Source organism: Bos indicus, chromosome 22 (genome assembly GCF_029378745.1).
Source record: "Bos indicus isolate NIAB-ARS_2022 breed Sahiwal x Tharparkar chromosome 22, NIAB-ARS_B.indTharparkar_mat_pri_1.0, whole genome shotgun sequence".
In the NCBI taxonomy this organism is placed as follows: Eukaryota; Metazoa; Chordata; class Mammalia; order Artiodactyla; family Bovidae; genus Bos; species Bos indicus.
The window spans coordinates 33,378,561-33,402,560 of record NC_091781.1 but is presented as its reverse complement, the minus strand read 5'-3'; the positions used below and the strand labels follow the sequence as shown (position 1 = coordinate 33,402,560).

The 24,000-nt window shown below is 40.0% G+C and overlaps 1 long non-coding RNA gene across 1 annotated transcript in view; it reads right to left on the bottom strand.

The window, feature by feature from the left end:
- Positions 1 to 24,000, bottom strand: part of LOC139178600 (uncharacterized) — a 55,640-nt gene that overhangs the window by 23,720 nt on the left and 7,920 nt on the right. The window contains exon 2 of the long non-coding RNA XR_011562984.1: positions 14,272 to 14,392. This is a non-coding gene — a long non-coding RNA (uncharacterized lncRNA). The remainder of the gene's footprint in view (positions 1 to 14,271; positions 14,393 to 24,000) is intronic.

Below are 24,000 nucleotides of genomic sequence, written 5' to 3'. Positions count from 1 at the left end.
TTCTTGGATACCCAAGTGCTACCTTCTGGGCTCCAAGTTTGGGATACGAGACTAGGTTTGTGAACTTATGGAACTTGCACTGTGTCAGTTCGGTCACTCAGTCATGTCTGACTCTTTGCAAGCCCATGGACTGCAGCACGCCAGGCCTCCCTGTCTATCACCAACTCCCAGAGCTTGATCAAACTCATGTCCATTGAGTTGGTGATGCCATCCAACCATCTCATCCTCTGTTGTCCCCTTCTCCTCCTGCCTTCAATCTTTCCCAGCATCAGGGTTTTTTCCAGTGAGTCAGTTCTTCACATCAGCTGGCCAAAGTACCGGAGTTTCAGCTTCAGCATCAGTCCTTCCAATGAATACGCAGGACTGATTTCCTTTAGGATGGACTGGTTTGATCTTCTTGCAGTCCAGGGGACTCTCAAGAGTCTTCTCTAACACCACAGTTCAGAAGCATCAGTGTGCAAAATGCACTGTGCGCATGAAAAATGCACTGTATGAGGGGATACAATGTAAGTGAGTGCATGGTTGTGCCACAGACACTTTTTTCATGGGACAAGACCTGCTTGAGGTGTTGTCTTGTTATTCACCCCAAAGAAAATCAATTTCCTTTAATCTAATAGGTATAAAATAATACAGGTGTTTAGTAGCCAGGTGGGAATTCACCAGAACAGACCCCTGATTGGACTGTCAGAGATAAGGCTGCTGTTGAGCAGGTCTTGTTTTTAGAGTCAGTGCTTAAGCACACCCCTGCATAATGGAATTGAAAAGAAAGAGCTGATTAGTGAGGTGGATTAGCAGGTGAGGCCATAAACTTATACCGAAGTTAACATTTCTTCTCAGCCATAAATGAGCCATATAACTTTGGAAAAAGTTGCCTAACCTACCCGAGGCTTCATTTTCTTATCTATAAAATGGCATTAATCTTCCTGTGTCATGAGATGGACACAGCTAAAGAATATAAGCATGTAGCCCAGCGGCTGGTCCATAGTCAGCACTCACTAATCCTATTCAAGGGAAGACATAAATCCAGATGTGAAAGATTTTGAATTTGGCAGGTCTTTGCTTATCTTTAGTGATATTATGGGATAAAAGAGATGGAGCTATGAAAACAATATGAGCCAGAGATCTGAAATGTGAAACACCTGCCCATATCAAAAGGTGAACCATTGTGTCAAGAATGGCCAAGAAAATTACAACCTTCTCTTTTAGGAGAGTTTTTACTTTTGACTAGGTATGAATTTGGGGGTGACAAATATAAAGGGAGTTTCACAAAACACTACAGGGAAGTGACCCATAGTATAACACAAGTTTTCATCCGGGTATTGCTAAAATTATGCAATATCTCTCTTTAGCTGCCGTCTTACAAAATACAGCAGTGAATTAAAACTGAACAGTGAACTGCACTCTCACCATCTGTCTTGAGAGAGGTATAACATGGGCCTGGCTGTCATTCAGATTATTTGGGAAGGAAAATCATTATATGTTTTACCAGCCTCGGATTGAGCACCCTGTACAGAGTTTGAACCAAACTATTAAAAATACCTCCTCAAGTTATTTCCAGGGCTTCCATTGTCAATAAAAATGCTTTGACAGTGAAGTTTAGTAAAAGTGTTAGTTGCTCAGCCATGTCCGACTCTTTGTGACCCCATGGGCTGTAGCCTGCCAGTCTCCTCTGTCTGTGGAATTCTCCAGGCAAGAATACTGGAGTGGGTAGCCATTCCCTTTTCCAGGGAATCTTCCCAACCCAGGGATCAAACCTGAGTCTCCTTCATCACAGACAGATTCATTACTGTCTGAGCCACCGGTAAAATTTAAGTCACTGATAATTCAAATGACTTTATAGGCTCTGCTAACTAAAACACTGAAGGTAAGAAACTCTCTTTCATCTTCTCCTGTCCTATTCTTTCCCTCAGATTTTCCTCAAGTGATCACTGAAGTATGGCTAGGATGTCGGGCTGATGTAAAAGGGTCATTAATTAACAACCATGGTCTTTGCTAGCCATTTGGTGCCTTTGGAAAACTATATCTGTAGCTGCAATCCTGTTTAAAGCTGTGAGAATAATGTGTGTGTGTACTCAGTTGCTCAGACATGTCCAACTCTTTGCGACCCCATGAACTATAGCCTGCCAAGCTCCCCTGTCCATGAAATTTTCCAGGTAAGAATACTAAAGTGGGTTGCCATCTCCTCCGCCAGGGGTTTTTCCTGACCCTGGGAGTGAACCTACGTCTCTTACATCCCCTGCAATGGCCACCTGTGAGAATAATAGCATGTTTTTAAAAATTCTGGACCTAGACAAACAAAATGTCCTTTTTAGAGCAAGGATGTCATCAGTGTTTTAGAGAGGCAGAGAAAAAGAAAAACGCAAGTAGCCGCCATTCTCCTTTGCTAGAATCTCCAATGAGCTGTCAAGATATCAGTTTGCTGGCCCACTTCTGACTAAACATAAAGATCTTTTTTTAAAGGTAAGGTATTTGATATACATTTTTCTATTCTGGAAACACAAGCTGTGGCCTTTTTAGGTCAGGTATATAGGTCTCATTATGGATGGGACCCAGCGCCTGCTTTTATAAACTGATTGCTGTTCTGTCCTTGCTTATCCTAGTGCAGAGAAGATGTGCAACCCAAACAGGCATCTTTATGCTAAATGACCTTCCCTCAGCCTTCTTCTCGGTGTAACTTCACAACATGTCAGCAGCTTGGATTAAACTAGGTTTAGTGTCTATTCAGTAATTCCTTGAGCAGTGGGGTTTCTTATTTAAAGCTATACAGGAGAACTCTGCTTTGTTGCCAATACTAGGGGGATGGTTTTATGTGGAGACATAATTTGACTTAGAATATTCCCACTTCTTGTAGCAGTGTGCTGTATTTTAAAAGAGTTCCCATATATTATGCAAACGAAATGTTTTACAGACTTGTCACAGATGGCAGTTGGAAGTGACTATTGGACGATCACTCCATACCATCTTCTGAAAAACGATGAGCTTGATTTGTCTCCCTGTGATCCCTAATTTGAGGAGCATAAGCCTTAGAATTAACAAAAACTTCTGAAGAGTTATGCAGGGGTGGGAAAATACAGAGTTCTTTGAAGAGAGACTAGGAGAAAATATCTTCCTGTGTGGTTCCTAAAAGACAGAATTTTATGCCTTTACTAATAAGTATTATTTTTTTTTCTTTTTACTACATATTATGCATTGTGCTGGGAGGAAGGTGAATGGAGAGAAAGAAAAACATATCTGAAAGCTTTGGGGGCTGTTTATTTCTTACAGAGTTAAGCACTGCTCATTAGCAAAATTGTAGGTCAAATGTTTCCATCTTACTCATCTCCTTTCAGTCCTTCCAGACCAATTTTGGAACATCCCCTAAACAGCATATTTTCTGGAATCTGCTTTCTGCTTCAGGTGCCACTCACCTCTCGCTGGGCCAGCAACTCATAACCATCTAACCTCTATTTCATAAAAAAAGAGCCTTTCCCCCATTTTCATTTATTACTCTTGTTTCTAAATCTGGTTCGGCGGGAGCAATTGTTAGTGGGTGTCGCTGTCATGTCTGGTCGTGGCAAGCAAGGCGGCAAGGCCCGTGCCAAGGCCAAGATTTTTTAAAAAAAATAAAAAATAAAAAATAAAATAAATCTGGTCACCATTAACATCCCCAAGGAGTTTAGCTTATTTATTGAATGAGCCACATTTTGTTTTAGTGAATGCAATTTGGCTGAAAGACATCCAGTGAAGAAATTTAGTAGAGATGGGGATTGTTGATAGAAGACTGAGAAATTTCATAGAAATAGAGTATGGAAAACACTAATGCCAGGGCCTTTTGGAGATGGGAGGATCTGGGGGCCTCAACAGCAACAGAAGCCACCAACTTCCTTTGAATGCTTTGGCGCCTTTCACATGTCCTTAATTTTTTGCCCTGCCACCAACCCATAAATGTTTTACAGTCCTAAATCCAGCTTCCTTGAAGTGGATTGGTTAGCCTGACCTCACTTTTCCCATTGATTTTCCTGGTCAGTGGTCAGCCTATAGTTGATTCTTCCTCAATTTGGGTATCCACTTCTGGTCCAATCAGATGATGTTGGACTGGGTGGTACTAAGGGGAGAGTATGGAGGAAGAGTCATACACACATGGAGTATCAGAGACTATGGTCAGAGACTGATAGTTTGAGAAAGGGGTGTGAAGTGAAAATCACTCAGTCAGGTCCGACTCTTTGTGACCCCATGGACTGTATAGTCCATGGAATTCTCCAGGACTGAATACTGAAGTGGGTAACCTTTCCCTTCTCCAGGGAATCTTCCCAACCCAAGGATTGAACCTAGGTCTCTTGTATTGCAGGCAGATTCTTTACCAACTGAGCTATCAGGGAAGCTAAAGGGGTGTGGCTATATCCAAATACGGTCCTACTTATCCTCAGAGACCTTTATGGAAAGGTTGAATTTTGGGAAGATGCTAAAAGGAGGCATGGTGGTTTTTACTTATACTGAGATTATGTTGTGTAAGCATTTCTTATTTTGCTCAGCTTATTCCAGACAACAATTAGAAAATATTAATAGAAGACTTATATCTGTGGTGTGTGTGCAAGTGCTCTATGCACACAAATGCAGTAGGGACAAGAAAGGAATACTTTTACTGCTGAAAAGGACCTCAGAGATCCTCCAGCCCAACCCACACATTTCACAGATGAAGAAAGCCATACTTTTAAAGGTTACGTGACTGGCTTAAGGGCATACAGCTATTAAGTGGCAGAAAATAGACTCAGTTCTCTTAAGTCTTTATCCAATGAGCTTTATAACTCAGCTCTATTATATTTTTCTCTAGAAAAAAGTCTTAATTAATTGAAACAGGATCAAACATATACTATGCTTTGTCATCACATGGTTTGCTTATTACCTTTCAAACCCTAGCTCAAAGCTCCCCACTCGAAAGGGCCACCTGGGCCCTGCCTGATGTTGGTCCCACTCTTTATCCCTAGGATTTCTATTATATCATTATTTTCATAGCTTTTTATTACTAGTCCTAGTCCAATCTTTAATCACCTCGTTCATTTTTTCTCATTTTCTTCCTTTGTGAAAATAGGAGATTCTAGGAAGGTAAAGGTTGCTTCTCTCTGTCATGTTTGTATCCTCAGCTCCTGTGATCATGCTCAGCACATAGTAAGCACATATCCATAATTAGTCCGACCTTTGCAAAGTTAATAAATATAAATGTTAAAATAATAAACTTTTGGAGGGAGCACACAGACTCTTTTCTGGTCATTCATACTTCTTAATTATTGAGATCATGCACATTTTTATATCCCTATGATATTAAATTCTCTAAAGGATTCTACCTATTTTTCTGTATCATGTCACAATTTCAGGCTAAAACAAAACCAGGAACTTATAGCAAAGGGAGCCAGCAACATCTGATTCAGATGTGGCTTTACCTGTGTGGGTATGTTCTATGTAAACTGTGAGTGTGTTCGTGACAGGAGTAACTTGGCTTACAGATGCTGCTCCCCAAATATCCTTTTTGTTTGTGAGTATTCCTGTGACTCTCTGACGGTAAGAACTGTTCATTCTTATTTCTGGCTCTTGGCAGCCTACAGATGCTTCCTGTTAGTGCTCCTGGCAGGTTCCTGGTAGGGCCTGTTGTTTACTGCCCTATCTATCAAGTCCTATTTATTTTTAAAATAAACTTTAAGTATACTGTAAACTCCTTTCACAAACAGATTTTTCCTCCTCTTGTACACTTGACAAGCCTCTAAAAGAAATAGCAACTCTGTCTCATAAATATCTGAATCTGAACCTTTTAGGAAAGAATTATACTTAAAGTACCTCAAGAACAGAGATGATCTCAGTCCAAAATCTCCTCTGCAACTACTAATTCTCTCTCTCTCTCAACCTCTCCTTCCCTGCTACTCTTTCTCTCGCTCTTTGAATCCCTTCTTTTTTTGTATTATCTCATTCCTGTTTCCATACTGCTCTCTCCTCTTGCTAATCATCCCATTCCAGGTTAAATTCACTAGTTGAAACTGTCATTCATATCTTTCTTAAATACAGCTTATATAATGTGAATGTCTTTAGCAAAATGATTAAAGGGTTTCCTTTTTTGCAAGCTCACCAAATCTAAATATTTTACATCTCTTTCTTGGTACTTAAAAACCTACTATTCCTTTAATTTGTAAACTCTACTATTTTCCAGCACAAAGGGAAAGTATACTGGCACAATACAACATAAAAGAACTTAGAATTTAGAGTCATACTGACTCTGCTGCTGCTAAGTCGCTTCAGTCATGTCCGACTCTGTGCGACCCCATAGACGGCAGCCCACCAGGCTCCCCCGTCCCTAGTATTCTCCAGGCAAGAACACTGGAGTGGGTTGCCATTTCCTTCTCCAGTGCACAAAAGTGAAAGTGAAGTCGCTCAGTCGTGTCCAACTCCTAGTGACCCCATGGACTGCAGCCTACCAGGCTCCTCCGTCCATGGGATTTTCCAGGCAAGAGTACTGGAGTGGGGTGCCATTGCTTTCTCTGATACTGACTCTAGGTTCAATTAAAACACTGCTACTTTATTAATGTTAACTTTGACAAAGTCTGCTAACTTCTCTTACTGAATTTCCTCATTGGAAAGGTGTTTACCCAATATTTCTTTGGGTAAACATTACTGGTATTTTCTAAATATTTCCAGCTCTTCTTCTGATCACATTTCACCAGAATTTTTCAATATAGGCATGGCTTTATGGCTTGTTTTTGCTAATGCAATCTGAGCGAAGGTGCTGTATTTCACTTGTAGATGGAAGTTTTTCTAGAGGCAGTGTGAGATTTGCTATGGTCCCTACCCTCAGTTTGAGCATTCTGTAGCATTGCCTTTCTTTGGGATTGGAATGAAAACTGACCTTTTCCAGTCCTGAGGCCACTGCTGAGTTTTCCAAATTTGCTGGCATATTGAGTGCAGCACTTTCACAGCGTCATCTTTCAGGATTTGAAATAGCTCAACTGGAATTTCATCACCTCCACTAGCTTTGTTCCTAGTGACGCTTTCTAAGGCCCACTTGACTTCACATTCCAGGATGTCTGGCTCTAGATGAGTGATCACACTATCGTGATTATCTTGGTCATGAAGATCTTTATTGTACAGTTCTTCTGTGTATTCTTGCCACCTCTTCTTAATATCTTCTGCTTCTGTTAGATCCATACCATTTCTGTCCTTTATCGAGCCCATCTTTACATGAAATGTTCCCTTGGTATCTCTAATTTTCTTGAAGAGATCTCTAGTCTTTCCCATTCTGTTGTTTTCCTCTATTTCTTTGCACTGATCACTGAGGAAGGCTTTCTTTCCTCTTCTTGCTATTCTTTGGAACTCTGCATTCAGATGCTTATATCTTTCCTTTTCTCCTTTGCTTTTCGCTTCTCTTCTTTTCAGAGGAACCAGAAACCAAATTGCCAGCATCCGCTGGATCATCGAAAAAGCAAGAGAGTTCCAGAAAAACATCTATTTCTGCTTTATTGACTATGCCAAAGCCTTTGACTGTGTGGATCACAATAAACTGTGGAAAATTCTGAAAGAGATGGGAATACCAGACCACCTGACCTGACTTTTGAGAAATTTGTATGCAGGTCAGGAAGCAACAGTTAGAACTGGACATGGAACAACAGACTGGTTTCCAAATAGGAAAAGGAGTTCGTCAAGGCTGTATATTGTCACCCTGCTTATTTAAGTTATATTCAAAGTACATCATGAGAAACGCTGGGCTGGAAGAAGCACAAGCTGGAATCAAGATTGCCGGGAGAAATACCAATAACCTCAGATATGCAGATGACACCACCCTTATGGCAGAAAGTGAAGAGGAACTAAAAAGCCTCTTGATGAAGGTGAAAGAGGAGAGTGAAAAAGTTGGCTTAAAACTCAACATTCAGAAAACGAAAATCATGGCATCTGGTCCCATCACTTCGTGGGAAATATGGGGAAACAGTGGAAACAGTGTCAGACTTTATTTTTTGGGGGCTCCAAAATCACTGCAGATGGTGATTGCAGCCATGAAATTAAAAGACGCTTACTACTTGGAAGAAAAGTTATGACCAACCTAGATAGCATATTGAAAAGCAGAGACATTACTTTGCCAACAAAGGTCCATCTAGTCAAGGCTATGGTTTTTCCAGTGGTCATGTATGGATGTGAGAGTTGGACTGTGAAGAAAGCTGAGTGCTGAAGAATTGATGCTTTTGAACTGTGGTGATGGAGAAGACTCTTGAGAGTCCCTTGGACTACAAGGAGATCCAACCAGTCCATTCTGAAGGAGATCAGCCCTGGGATTTTTGGAAGGAATGATGCTAAAGCTGAAACTCCAATACTTTGGCCACCTCATGCAAAGAGTTGACTCATTGGAAAAGACTCTGATGCTGGGAGGGATTGGGGGCAGGAGGAGAAGGGGACGACAGAGGATGAGATGGCTGGATGGCATCACTGACTCGATGGACGTGAGTCTGGGTGAACACCAGGAGTTGGTGATGGACAGGGAGGCCTGGCTTGCTGCAATTCACGGGATCACAAAGAGTCGGACACAACTGAGCGACTGAACTAAACTACCCTCAGTGAGGCAAATATGAAAACATGTGTTGAAAAGGAACCTCCATCATCTTGAGATCTTGGCTGTTAAGACTAAGCACATTCTGCTACTGATCCACCATGGATGTGCAGCAAGAGATACCAGGTTGATTTGTTATTCCAGCAAGACTTGTTCTATCCTTACTGATATGTTTACTGTACAAGATTGAAGGATGAGTGAAAATATATGTAAAGCATCCACATAATATGCAGTCAATAATTGGAAGATGTCATCATCAGTAGTGTAAGTATCATCTGTGACCATTGCTACTTTGCTAGTTTTTGGGTGTATTATTCTGTATTGTATTTTTTCCGCATTATATACTATACATATATATTTACTTTTCTATTTACCCTTCAATAAACTATGAGCTCTTTGAAAAGGACAAAATACTTCATATGTCCTCATTTAGCCATTGTTAGTTAGGTTTGGTATCTATTTCAACTAAACACTGCCATGGCAGAATCGAAGCATTTATAGATAATACAGTATAAATGGGTGTATTGTGTTCCCATAAGCAGGAGGCAGACCCTAGTTTGCCAACCCCTGATTTAGACTCCCTTCTTATCCCCCGTCTCTTTCTCCTTTTCTATCTTTCCATATTAGTTTGTCTCTTTCCCTTATGGGTGTGGCTGTGCTTCTGCTGCCACAGGTACAGTTTTTCCTTGTAGCAAATAGAAATGGCCACCAGTAGCCCCAAGTCTATGCTATAAAGGAAGCAAATCTCTTTCTCCCTGATGTTCCTCTTGAATAATGTGCCACAATTGCACCAACCTCTGCTGAGAGGACTTGGGAATTCCTGATTGGTCAGGCCTGAGTCATGTGACTACCCCTGCCATCAGAGAATGGTTGAGACATGGTGATTGATAAACCCTTCAGGACCACCTGGGGTAGGGATGGGAGAAAAAGGAGTACTTGGTAGAAACAATAGGCTGCACTTTATAAGCCTCATTTCTCCTACACATGCAGAGAAGCAGGAAAGAACCATTTCTACCAATTCTTCACTGTGTAGTAGCCTTGATACTTTATAGCCAACCTCACTGGGCATTCCTCAAAGACCTCCTGTGGGATCTGGAAACAAAAGCACTGCTAGAGATTTTGCATGGATTGTAGGTGAGAAGCAAGAAAGAGAGCAACCAAGGAAGGCACTTAAACCTCTGTCTTAAGCACTTGGTTAAGTAGATGGACAGGGAAGCCTGGTGTACTGCAGTCCATGGGGTCGCAAAGAGTTGGATACAACTGAGCAACTGAACTGAACTGAGAAGAGGTGCCCTGTATTCAAATGGCTAAAAATCATTTCCCAAACTGTGAAAGAGGAAGCAGCAACATGGATAATTCCCAACTGGCTTCTAAGTACTTTTTAAATGATCTGAGAAAACTCACAAAACTTTACAAAAGGTGATCAACAAAGCAATAAGATGGTATATGAGTCAGGACTTGCTGGAAGCTATCCAAATCCCTCTCTGTAATATGGGGAACACTTGCAAAGTTCTAATGTGAAATGCCATACTAAGGGAAAAGACTTATTCATGTTATTCCCAGGCTCATGAGCTCTGCCTAAAGGTCATCACTGGCTACCATGGATATCTGTTGGACAACTCAAAATCTGAGTCAGTTTGAGGTACCAGTACTTCCTCTATTTTTACTTGGCTCAGAAAATTTAATGAAATTATACAAATCCATGAAATCTAATATTTTTATGTGATAAGATTGTGTAAGAGGAGGAGGTGGAAGAGAAGTTTGGAAAATGTGGTGACAGATGGCAAGTGGGCTCAGGCACATAGCGTTCCTATATATAGGGGAGGGGACAATCTGGTTAATCAAGGGGTGGGGGAGTATTTTTAAATTTAGATTCAAGTATTTTATATATTCAGAAACATCATTTACTGAAGCAGCCTAGCTGGATAGAACTTTAAATTTTTTTTTGGTTGGGGGTGGCTTGTGTGATATATATTTTCAACAGTTTTGCATATTCTTTCATGACGTCTGCATTTGAAAATCAAATGGTCTCTACAGGCTTTGAGTATGTCTTTTGAGAAAAGGCTGAGAATATCTATTTCTAGAGAGAGTTCCTTCCAAGGAAATTTAATGACATTTAAAAAATTAGGGTCATCACAGCTAATTTAGCAACATTTGAAAATTAAAGTGAATGTATACAATAAAGACTTTATTCTTTAGTAGAATGAACAATGCACTGGAATGAGGACACTTGAAATCCAGGCCCAATTCTAAGTAACATAAGACCAGTAGACCGCATTGTCCTCCATGAGTTATTTTGGCTGTTTGGGTCTTAATCTTCTCATTTTTTATTTTTTTGGCTGAACCTCACAGCATGTGGAACTTCCCCTGCTGGGGACTGAACCCATGCTGCCTGCAGTGGAAGCACGGAGTCTTAACCACTGGACCACAAGGGAAGTCCTCAATCTTCTCATTTTTAAAATGAAAGTTTGGGTTAAATAATCTTTGGGATATTTTTAGTTTTATAGTTCCACTGTTGTAGGCTGTCTCTTATGTGTGCTCAGTCAGGTCTAACTCTGTCCACCAGACCCCTCTGTCTGTGAACTTTTCCAGGCAAGAATACTGTACTGGGTTGCCATTTCCTACTCCGGGGCATCTTCCCCAACCAGGGATAGAACCCACGTCTCTGACATTTCCTGCATTAGTGGGTGGATTCTTTACCACTAACACCACCTGGGAAACCCAGGCTGTCTCTTAATGCTCCATTAATTAGGATGCTTTTGGTTGAAAGTAACAGAAAGCCACACTCAAACTGCCTTAAACTATTACAGGGCAAGTCTAACACTGAGTGGACTTAAGAGTCTGGTTCAGCAAAGGACATTTTTTCCACACTTGTTTCCTCTGCTTTTCATGGTATCAGTCTCATGCTAAGATTAGCACTGCTTCATAATGACACTGAGTCTATGACCTGCTCCCTTTCTCCGGTCTGGAGAAGAGAAAAAAAATTACTTCCTAAAACTGTCTTGGATGAATGAAAAAAAGTATCTTTCCAGGAGATCTCTGCAAACCTATCCTCGCATAATTATTGGCACAGATTGACTTCTGTGCTCATCCCTGGTTATGGCAGGGAATGGGGCTACCCTGAGCCACAGAATAGACTCCTAGAACCAGCAGTTAGCTCAGCACAGGAGATTGTGACTAAATGATAAAAAGTTAAGGTGGGGGGGAATGTATGTAAGCGGAGCAATCATGATGTGTACTAACCATCTCTTGGAACACCCAAAGTTCACATAATCTATGCACTTAAATATGAGGTAGGAAAAAGAATCACAAAGTAATGAAATAGAGGTCTTATATGGTAAATATTACCATATCAAGCACATAGTAAGCTTTCCATAAAGATGTACTAGAAACACTGGCCTAACCTTAAATCTATTAAACAGGGGGAATGTGCCTCTTAGTTGGCAATTAATTAACAAAATATCACAGGTATTTATGGGGTTGCCATAGTGACCAAACACTGCAGTAAGGTTTTGTTTTACCGCAGTGGCTTTCAAACTTGGCTGCATGTTGGAACCACACAGAGAGCTTTGAAAATACTGCTGCCCAAGTTGCACTTTCACAGATCCTGATTTGATTGATCTGGGGTAGGGTCCGAGGCCATTTAGAGTTTCACAAACTCCCCAGGTTATTGTAACTCACAGTCAAGACTGAGGACCTCTGGTTTAGGGAATCCAAGTGTGGGTGTGCTCAACTACTCTATCCTACCCGCTTTAGTCATGTTCGATGACTCCCTTGAACTCCTTTTTATAATTCTCTCCTCCTCTACTCTAAACTAGCAACTGCTAGATCTCCTAGTTGGGACTCCCAGAGATACCACATGTTCTTCACTACAGTATGAACGTGAAGGTGGAAACTAAGAGTGGGAAAGGCCTACTTTCAATATGGTGTGGTAGGAGAAAAGGACAAAAGGGTGGATGAGAAAAAACAAGAAGCAATTCAAAAAGCCTTTCTGGCACTGGGCTGTGGTTGGAGATGCACATTTAGGCATTCTCAGACTCAGATTCCCACACAAACACCCATACACATACAGACACATCATCTGAAATTCTTCCCAGCCTCCTCCCTGCTCAGCCCACCGCCAACCACTTGCTTAGAATATTGCTGCAAATTCATAAGACACCTAAAACATGAGAATGAGAAATGGCTGTGTTTATTCATTCACTGACACATTCCTTTATTCATCTAGTCTATAAATAATGATTGATCACCTACTATGTGCCAGGTACATTGTCAGAGGGTGAGTGAACAGTGATGAATAAAACAGGAGTTTAGAGCAGGTACAAAGGCTAGAAAGCTTTTGGAGTGCATGAGCAATTTCTATCTTATATACCAGTTCTTGAGTTCTGTTCTCTGTACTTGGCTTATTGCATGAATGCTTCTTAAAGGAAAGAATACCGAAGTGTATTACTGAGAGAAGTTAAGAGTGACTAGAGCATAGTGAATGTGGGAGCAGGTAGAGAGGAATGGAATGATATTTAGATTGAAAACATCGGCACACTTTGGTTGTGTTGAGTCTTGTGGTCTGTGGTTTTTAAACCACATTTAAGTCATCATGTGTTTTCAAAAAGGGAATGATAAGGTCAGGGAAAATCTCTGTGAGACCAGAGGGATAAAAAAAGAGCCATCTGGGAAAAGAACAGATGAAGGAATATTCCAGAAGGAGGGAATAAATTGTGCAAAATCTTGGACTGAAGAAGGCATTTTGTTTGAAGGACTGAAAGGCACCATGCTTTATCTTGGGATGTGGAAGTGAGAGATAGACTAGATAGTGATAGTGATCTTGTGATCACTAGATAGTTATTTTCACTTCACTAGTCTATCTCTCACTTCCACATCCCTAGATAAAGCATGGTGCCTTTCAGTCCTTCAAACAAAATGCCTTCTTCAGTCCAAGATTTTGCACAATTTATTCCCTCCTTCTGGGACATTCTTCCATCTATGCTACCACACTGAGCAGTAGATGCTTTAGCAAATGTGGTTGGCACTGAATCTTAGAGAGACTGAGGCGTGTCTTATAGGACACAACTATATAGAGGGGTGTCCAGTCTAGACTTGGGAGGCCAACAAAAAGTCCATGGACAATAAAGCACTAGAACTAACTCTAAAAAGTGATCTGATTTAGAGGAAAGAAGGGGAATAGGAAAGGTAAGTGGAGGTGAAAGAGGGGAGCAAGAATGTTTCAAATTTTAAAAGCTGAGGTTTCAAAGACATGTGAAAGCATCTTAAATACAGAACTAAATCTTAGAGCCTAGATACCAAATTTAATTTTAAAAGTTTACAGAGACTTATAATATACCAGATATTCTAATATGCATCTTAACAATAATCCCTTGAATTAGATATCAGTATTTGGCAACTCAAGAAAAGGTACTGAAATAGGATTGGACAGTTAGTAAGAGATGCTGCTGAAAGAAGGACCCAAGCTGTCTGAGTCCACAGTCCATTCTCTTAGCCCTTCTGTTTCACTGCCTCTCTGACCAAGTCGAAAAGCAAAGAAATAAAAGGAGGGACGGCCAAGGAGATATGGATTAAAAGATATACATATCTATTTTTCTATATTTTTTCCATTTCGGGAAATTATTTCTTTCTCATAATTAAAATTCAAACCAGATAAAAGAGAATAGATAATCAGCCATATTAAAAATAAAACAAAGACCAGAAGAGAAATTTACCTGAAGGCAGATCAGATACAAACCGACAGCGTCAAATAAAGTTCACCAGATTTAAGCCCACACCAATCAGCGGGGATGTATGCTTTTCTGTTGCAGTTAACCATTGGTATCATATAGGGTCCTGCAGAGAAAAGAAAAATATTTTCATTGTTAATTCTCTGTCTTGCATAGGAGGCAGTTTGCTGCCATAAAAGTGAGAAGATTAACCACAGTTTACAAGCAATAAAGGGATGTGGAATGCTTAGAAAGAGAAAAGTATTTTAGGTTGATTATCTAGATTAAGTTCACCATTAGAGGAATTGTTATTGACATTGGAAAATGTGATATTTTCAGAGAAAAAAATAGATCATAAAACATATTCTATAAATTGTATATAAAACATATTATATATCAGTCAGTGAGTCAGTTGAGTTGCTCAATCATGTCCGACTCTTTGCGACCCTATGAATTGCAGCACGCCAGGCCTCCCTGTCCATCACCAGCTCTCGGAGTTCACCCAAATTCATGTCCATCGAGTTGGTGATGCCATCCAGCCATCTCATCCTCTGTTGTCCCCTTTTCCTCCTGCCCCCAATCCCTCCCAGCATCAGAGTCTTTTCCAATGAGTCAACACTTCGCATGAGGTGGCCAAAGTACTGGAGTTTCAGCTTTAGCATCAGTCCTTCCAACGAACACCCAGGACTGATCTTTAGAATGGACTGGTTGAATCTCCTTGCAGTCCAAGGGACTCTCAAGAGTCTTCTCCAACACCACAGTTCAAAAGCATCAATTCTTCGGCACTCAGCTTTCTTCACAGTCCAACTCTCACATCCATACATGACCACTGGAAAAACCATAGCCTTGACTAGACGGACCTTTGTTGGCAAAGTAATGCCTCTGCTTTTGAATATGCTATCTAGGTTGGTCATAACTTTCCTTCCAAGGAGTAAGCGTCTTTTAATTTCATGGTTGCAGTCACCATCTGCGGTGATTCTGGAGCCCCCCAAAAATAAAGTCTGACACTGTTTACACCGAGTGTAGCACTTTCACAGCATCATCTTTCAGGATTTGAAATAGCTCAACTGGAATTCCATCACCTCCACTAGCTTTGTTCGTAGTGATGCTTTCTAAGGCCCACTTGACTTCACATTCCAGGATGTCTGGCTATAGGTGAGTGATCATCTTGGTCATGAAGCTCTTTTTTGTGCAGTTCTTCTGTGTATTCTTGCCGTCTCTTCTTAATATCTTCTGCTTCTGTTGCTGCTGCTGCTAAGTCACTTCAGTCGTGTCCAACTCTGTGGACCCCGTAGCCCACCAGGCTCCCCCGTCCCTGGGATTCTCCAGGCAAGAACCCTGGGAGTGGGTTGTCATTTCCTTCTCCAATGAATGAAAGTGAAAAGTGAAAGTGAAGTCACTCAGTTGTGTCCAACTCGTAGCGACCCCATGGACTGCAGCCTACCACGCTCCTCCATCCATGGGATTTTCCAGGCAAGAGTACTGGAGTGGGGTACCATTGCCTTCTCTGTCTGCTTCTATTAGGTCCATACGATTTCTGTCCTTTATCAAGCCCATCTTTGCATGAAATTTTCCTTGGTATCTCTAATTTCTTGAAGAGATCTCTAGTCTTTCCCATTCTGTTGTTTTCCTCTATTTTTTTGCATTGATCTCTGAGGAAGGCTTTCTTATCTCTCCTTGCTATTCTTTTAATTTCATGGCTGCAATCACCATCTGCAGTCATTCTGGAGCCCCCCAAAAATAAAGTCTGACACTGTTTCCACCGTTTCCCCATCTATTTCCCATGAAGTGATGGGACCAGATGCCATGATCTTGGTTTTCTGAATGTTGAGCTTTAAGCCAACTTTTTCACTCTCCTCTTTCACTTTCATCAAGAGGCTTTTTAGTTCCTCTTCACTTTCTGCCGTAAGGTGGTCATCTGCATATCTGAGGTTATTGGTATTTCTCCCGGCAATCTTGATTCCATCTTGTGCTTCTTCCAGCCCAGCGTTTCTCATGATGTACTCTGCATATAAGTTAAATAAACAGGGTGACAATATACAGCCTTGATGTACTCCTTTTCCTATTTGGAACCAGTCTGTTGTTCCATGTCCAGTTCTAACTGTTGCTTCCTGACCTGCATATAGGTTTCTTAAGAGGCAGGTCAGGTGGTCTGGTATTCCCATCTCTTTCAGAATTTTCCACAGTTTATTGTGATCCACACAGTCAAAGACTTTGGCATAGTCATAACAGTCTCTTATATTCCTTTGAGTTTCTGCATTGTGTGTTGTAACCTCTCCTTTTTCATTTCGAATTTTGTTGATTTGATTCTTCTCTCTTTTTTTCTTGATGAGTCTGGCTAAAAGTTTGTCATTTTGTTTATCTTCTCAAAGAAGCAGCTTCTAGTTTTATTAATCTTTACTATTGTTTCATTTCTTTTTCATTTGTTTCTGCTCAGATCTTTATGATTTCTTTTCTTCTACTAATTTTTTTTTATTTGTTGTTTTTGGTTACAGCTGTTTTAGGTGTAAAGTCAGGTTGTCTAGTCAATGTTTTTCTTCTTTCTTGGGTAGGATTATATTGCTATAAACTTCCATCTTAGAACTGCTTTTGCTGCATCTCATAGGTTTTGAGTTGTGTTTTCATTGTCATTTGTTTCTAGAAATTTTTTGATTTCCCTTTTGATTTCTTCAGTAATCTGGTGGTTATTTAGAAATGTGTTGTTTAATTTCCATGTATTTGTGTTTCTTACAGTTTTTTCTTATAATTGATATCTAATCTCATAGCGTTGTGGTCAGTGTAGATGGTTGATATGATTTCAATTTTCTTAAATTTACTGAGGTTTGATTTGTGACCCAAGATGTGGTTTATCCTGGAGAATGTTTCATGTGCACTTGAGAATAAGGTGTATTCTTCTGCATTTGGATGGAATGTCCTGAGGATATCAATGAAATGCATCTTATTTGGTGTATCATTTAAGACTTGTGTTTCCTTATTAATTTTCTGTTTTGATGATCTATCCATTGATGTGAGTGGGGTGTGAAAGTCTCCTACTATTATTGTGTTACTGTCATTTTCTCCTTTTACGTCTGTTAGTGTTTGTCTTATGCATTGAGGTGCTCCTATGTTGGGTGCATAGATATTTACAGTTGTTATGTCTTCCTCTTGGATTGATCCCTTTATCATTATGTAGTGTCCTTCCTTATCTCTTGCAATAGTCTTTAATTCTAAGGTCTATTTTGTCTGATATGAAGATTGCTACTCCAGCTTTCTTTTGCTTCCCTTTTGCATGGAATATATTTTTCCATCCTCTCACTTTCAGTCTGTATGTGTCTTTAGGTCTGAAGTGCATTTGTTGTAGACAGCATATATATAGGTCTTGTTTTTGTATCCATTCAGCCAGTCTGTGTCTTTGGTTGGAGCATTTAATCCATTTACATTTAAAGTAATTACTGATACATACGTTCTTACTGCCATTTTCTTAATTGTTTGGGGTTGATTTTGTAGATCTTTTTTCTTCTGTTGTATTTCTTGACTATATAAGTCTGTTTAACATTTGTTGTAAAGCTGGTTTGGTGGTATTGAATTCTCTTAACTTTTGCTTGTCTGGAAAGCTCTTTATTTCTCCATCAGTTTTGAACGAGATCCTTGCCAGGTACAGTAATCTTGGTTGTAATTTTTCCCTTTCAGTACTTTAAATATATCCTGCCAGTCCCTTCTGGCCTGCAGAGTTTCTGCTGAAAGATCAGCTGTTAAGCATATGGGGTTTCCCTTGTATGTTACTTGTTGCTTCTCCCTTGCTGCTTTCAATATACTTTCTTTGTGTTTAGTTTTTGTTAGTTTCATTAGTATGCGTCTTGGCATGTTTCTCCTTGGGTTTATCCTGTATGGGATTCTTTGTGCCCCTTGGATTTGATTGTCTATTTCCTTTCCCATGCTGGGGAAATTTTCAACTATAATCTCTTCAAAAATTTTCTCATACCCTTTCTTTTTCTCTTCTTTTTCTGGGATCCCTATAATTCGAATGTTGGTGCATTTGATATTGTCCCAGAGGTCTCTGAGACTATCCTCAGTTCTTTTCACTCTTTTTACTTTATTCTGCTCTTCAGAATTTACTTCCACCATTTTATCTTCCAGTTCACTGATTTGTTCTTCTGCTTCAGATAATCTGCTCTTGATTCCTTCTAGAGTAGTTTTTAATTTCAGTAATTGTGTCATTTGTCTCTGCATGTTTATTCTTTAATTCTTCTGAAGTGAAGTGAAGTCACTCCTTCGTGTCTGACTCTTTGCAACCCCATGGACTGTAGCCTACCAGGCTCCTCTGTCCATGGGATTTTCCAGGCAATAGTTTTGGAGTGGATTGCCATTTCCTTCTCCCGGGGATGTTCCCAACCCAGGGATTGAACCCGGGTCTCCTGTATTGTAGACAGACGCTTTACCGTCTGAGCCACCAGGGAAGTCCAAGAATACTGGAGTGGGTTGCAATTTCCTTCTCCAGGGGATCTTCCCAACCCAGGGATCGAACCCAGGTCTCCTGCATTGCAGGCAGACGCTTTACCCTCTTAGCCACCAGGGAAGCCCATGAAGTAAAGTGAAGTGAAGTCGCTCAGTCGTGTCCAACTCTTTGCAACCCCATGAACTGTAGCCTACCAGGCTCCTCTGTCCATGGGATTTTCCAGGCAATAGTCCTGGAGTGGATTGCCATTTCCTTCTCCAGGGGATCTTCCCAACCCAAGGATCGAACCTGGGTCTCCCGCATTGTAGACAGGTGCTTTACTGTCTGATTTTTCTAGGTCTTTGTTAATTGATTCTTGCATTTTCTCCATTTTGTTTTCAAGGTTTTTGATCATCTTTACTATCATTATTCTGAATTATTTTTCAGGTAGTTTGCCTATTTCCTCTTCATTGATTTGGACTTCTGTGTTTCCAGTTTATTTCCTTCACTTGTGTAGCATTTCTCTGCCTTTTCATTATTTGTTTTAAACTTATTGTGCTTGAGGTCTCCTTTTCCCAGGCTTCAAGGTTGAATTCTTTCTTCCTTTTGGTTTCTGCCTTCCTAAGGTTGATCCAATAGTTTGTGTGAGCTTCTTATAGAGGGAGATTTGTGCTGAGTTTTTGTTTGTTTGTTTTTCTTCTAATGGGCTAGGCTGAATGAGATGGTAATCCTGTCTGCTGATGATTGGGTTTATATTTTCATTTTGTTGGTTGTTTAGATGAGGCATCCTGCACAGGGTGCTAGTGCTGGTGGGGTGATGCTGGGTCTTGTATTCAAGTGGTTTTCTTTGTGTGAGTTCTCACTATTTGATACTCCCTAGGGTTAGTTCTCTGGTAGCCTAGGGTCTTGGAGTCAGTGCTCCCACTCCAAAGGCTCAGGACTTGATCTCTGGATCTGATTTCACAGCTCTCAGCTTCCTGCTTCAGTTGCTCCAGATCACTCATCCTTGAATTTCCTCATGGAAGAAACTACCAAATGAAAGTCCAGAAATAATTCTGTTCAAGGCCTCAGCATCCTAGTTCTCCTGCAATGTCACCTCTTCTTTTTCTCCTCGACTCCTTGAGAAGCACCACTGCCTCCTCACTGACTCCAGAGGTGGAAGTTCACTGGGAGAGGACATACACTACTCCTACCCCATCTTCACTCTTACTTACAGACCAGGACTCTCTGATAGATGTGGAGGAGGGAAAGAGATTCAAAGAGGGAGGGGAAGTTTACTACCTTTCAAAAACCATACTACTTTTAAGTAGAAAAAAATTATAAAAATGACAAAGTACTTTAGTCCTAAAATATATATGAAAACACCACCAGCTTTTGTCCACACTGTGGTTGTTTTCAATATTCATCCTTTCTTCCAAGTTATTGTCCTGATTTTCATTTAAGTGACTTCCCTGGTGGTTCAGACAGTAAAGCGTCTGCCCACAATGCTGGAGACCAGGGTCAGGAAGATCCCCTGGAGAAGGAAATGGCAACTCACTTGCCTGGAAAATCCCATGGATGGAGGAGCCTGATAGGCTACAGTCCACAGGGTGGCAAAGAGTCAGACATGACTGAGTGACTTCACTTTCACTTCATTTAAGTATCAGACCTCCCACATTCCATTCATTTCTTTTGGAGGAAGTTAATTTCTCTCCTGACTTGGGTTTGGGACTAATGCTCTAGCCCTCAGTCTAACCATGTGATCTTTCCCCCTTGATCAAGGTAGCTGGCTCAGGGAGGGGCAAGTGATCCAAGACAAGCTAAGGAGCTCTGAGAAGTGGTTTGCTAGGGGAAGCTAATGAAGATTCTTCCTTGCTTATCTGAGGAGAGCTTCTTGAAACAATCCTTTTTGTTCCCATATGTGGATGAATAAGATCATATCTCAGACAGCTTTTGGCAGCTGTGTTTCATCCATGGTGGGAAGCCTACTTTAGAATGACACCTTGCACAGCAGAGAAAAAGTTGAAACTGAGCTACATCCTTGATAACTGAGTGGAGTTACTGAGTCAAATCCACCAGGAGGTGAGCCCCACCTGTGAACAATACACCTTTAAGAAAACTTACATCCTCTGTATTATTTACTCCGGTTTGCATTGTTTCTGATTTCTTTTCCTATTATTTGTAACCAAGCCCATTTTACCTTCTTCGATGTTATCCAAATTCTGGAAGGTTACTGTGAGGTAATTCAGATTTTTCTGCTAGCTTACTAAAAATTATTTGATGTCATTGCATATATTTTCCTTAATCTAGCTAACATATTTTAGAGCTATGCTGTTCAGTACAATTTCCACTAACCATATGAAGCTATTTAAGTTTAAATTAATTAAAATGAAAAATTTCATTTCCTCAGTTGCACTAGCCACATTTCAAGTACTTGATAGCCACATGAGGATAGTGGCTACCATCTAAGTCAGCACAGATACAGAACATTTCCAGTCTCAGAGAAAGTTTTACTGGATAGTGCTATGAAAAAGAGAGTGTGAGAGAGAGAGGAAGAAGAGAAAAGAATAGAAGAGATCATATAAGATGAGGAGACTTGTATTCTAACATGACACACACCAGTGAACTCATTGTATTCCCTTAGGAAAGCCTCTTCCCTTTCTTAGGTCTTTTTATTTCCTGTACAACAGAGAGGCTGAACAAGGATGTTTGGGGGAGGTTTCTTCTAGGTTCAGAGTAATGAAATTCTAAGTGTTTTTTTTTTTTTCAATTTTTAACATTTGTAGATTTTTGTTATTCTTCAGGGGTCACCTGTGAATTCTACCATCAGATCATATTTAGACACTAAGTATCAGGGCTGAAAATTCAGGACAGTTTTATTTTTTTCTTCTAGCAAAAAAAAATAATAACGTATCAAAAATAGATTTAGTGGCAGGTAGGTAAGTATTTAAACAATACATGGGCACTTTCTTTCACTTAGTGTCAAAACAATAGACTCAAACAGAACAAGGCAGTTATCCTTAATATGTATTGCTGCTTCATACATGTGTACTACCAAAAAGAACAAATAAAGCCTTGGAGGAGGGCACAAAATATACTTATTTCTGAAAACCAGTTCATCGTATATGCCATCTTGATAGTGGCCTCATATTTTATTTCTGATTCATTGATTATTGTTTATTTACACATACAAACACTTGAGTCTCTACTATATGGTACGTAGTGTGTGTATATATATATATATATATATACTCGATTCTGACAATAGAGTAGCAAACAAGGTGCTAGTTCTCCTCTTATAGTGTTTATGGTAAAGAGATAAAGCAGATATCATAAATAATTCCAGAAACAGTTATTTACAATGGTAATTAAGGCTATAGAGATGATACACTGTGAGAGCATATATCAGGGTGACGATTTGGTTTGGAGCATTCCAGAAGACAACTGAGAGAAACTGTATCCCACTCAAGGACCCAACAGTCTAGTAAGAGCTGAGTGAGAATGTAAAGATGAGCCTAGAGAAGTAGACAGGGGCCGACTCATGCAGAGCCCTGTCAACCATGGCCAAGAATTTGGGCTTTATTTTAAGCACAATGGGAAAATAATTGAAAGGTTTTCAAGGTTTACTTGAGTGGCATGATCAACATGAATCTCAAATCCATTCCCTCTGGTGGCAGAGTGGGAAAGAGATGCATGGAAGGTTCACATTTGAAGGCAAGTGGACTAGTTAAGGAAGTATTGTTATAATTCAAATGAAAGATGGTGGTATTTGGGGTGTATATGTTTGAATGGACAGGGAGAGAGTGGAGGGATTTAAGACACAGAGTCTGTGAAGGGCCATTTCTTAGGTCAGAGTGGGTATGGGAGATAGTGACTATGAATCTGGCTATGGATCTGAGCATTTTATAAACCAAAGAAATCATGTTATTGTTTTTATTATTATCATCAAAGCAGTCATTTTCACAGCCTTTATGTGCTCATAATATATATTCATATTCTCATAATAAAGAGACCACTTGTTCTTTAAAAGTTCAGTTTATTTATCACTTTCATTAGTGCAATGGAAGTGAAGCTGTTTGTGGTTTCAACTTTCTTTCTGTTCTAAAAAGAGAATAAGGAGATGAGATGTGGAAGAACAAAAGAAATGACCTTATTCTTTCTTTTCCTGCTGCCTGGAAGACAGACAAGATAAGCAGTGAGGAATTATAATTGATAAAGTAATTGAAGAGATAGGCTGCTGGAGGTGAAAAATGAGACTCCTACATGAAGGTTATCTTTTCTTCTAGCCTAAGAGAAATCTTGCCTTCCATTTCCCTTTTCTTACAGTTACTGAAAATTCTGGCTTGTGTATCCACATCCAAATTACCAAACTGAGAGTCACCAGTTTTACAGCAAATGATTCAGCCTCTGCTCATTAAGTCTTATTTCTGGAGCAGTTTTTTGGCTTTTTTGGTGGGTGTGCTTTTGCTTGGTTTTTTACCTTATGGACGCTGTACATTTTTATGAAATAAGTTGTCTCTTCTTCACTTCTACTGTTAGGAAGCTTTGAGTGACTTCCTCTGTCACTTGATGGTTTGGAGTTCACTTTCAAAGTTCTCATTAGGCTTATCTTACTTAGCCTACATGGCTTTTATCTTTATTTTGTAATTTTTTTTTTCATTTCTTGGCAATATCACTTGCCTAGAATTTGGTTGCTTAGAGCTTTGGTTCTGAAAATCAAATATGAGTTTGCATCAAAGTTGTTCAACCTTATGAGAGGTGTGACATTAGTTCAATCACTTCTCTGAAATTTGTGTTTTCACTGATAAAATAGAGATGACTATAATACAGACCTATTAGCATATTTGTGAGTATTAAATGAGACACTGCATGTGAACGCTAAGCCAGTGGCTTGGCACATAAAAAGATTCCTCTCTCTAGATAAAGGGTATTAATACAATAGCATCATCATCATTACTAATACATGTTCATCAATCATCATAGATATTATATATTATATAACTCATATTCTCTTGTATTTCATTTGCTTTCTCTTCATTTTTTCCTCATCTTAGCTTAAATGTATTTTAAAACAATACAAGGTACAGAATAAAGAAATAAGACAAGTATATACATTTTATTTAGGTCCCAAAGTAAGACTTACAAGCTAGGAATGTTGTTGTGTATCTGCTGCTGCTGCTGCTGCTAAGTCGCTTCAGTCGTGTCCGACTCTGTGCGACCCCATAGACGGCAGCCCACCAGGCTTCCCTGTCCCTGGGATTCTCCAGGCAAGAACACTGGAGTGGGTTGTCATTTCCTTCTCCAATGCATGAAAGTGAAAAGTGAAAGTGAAGTCTCTCAGT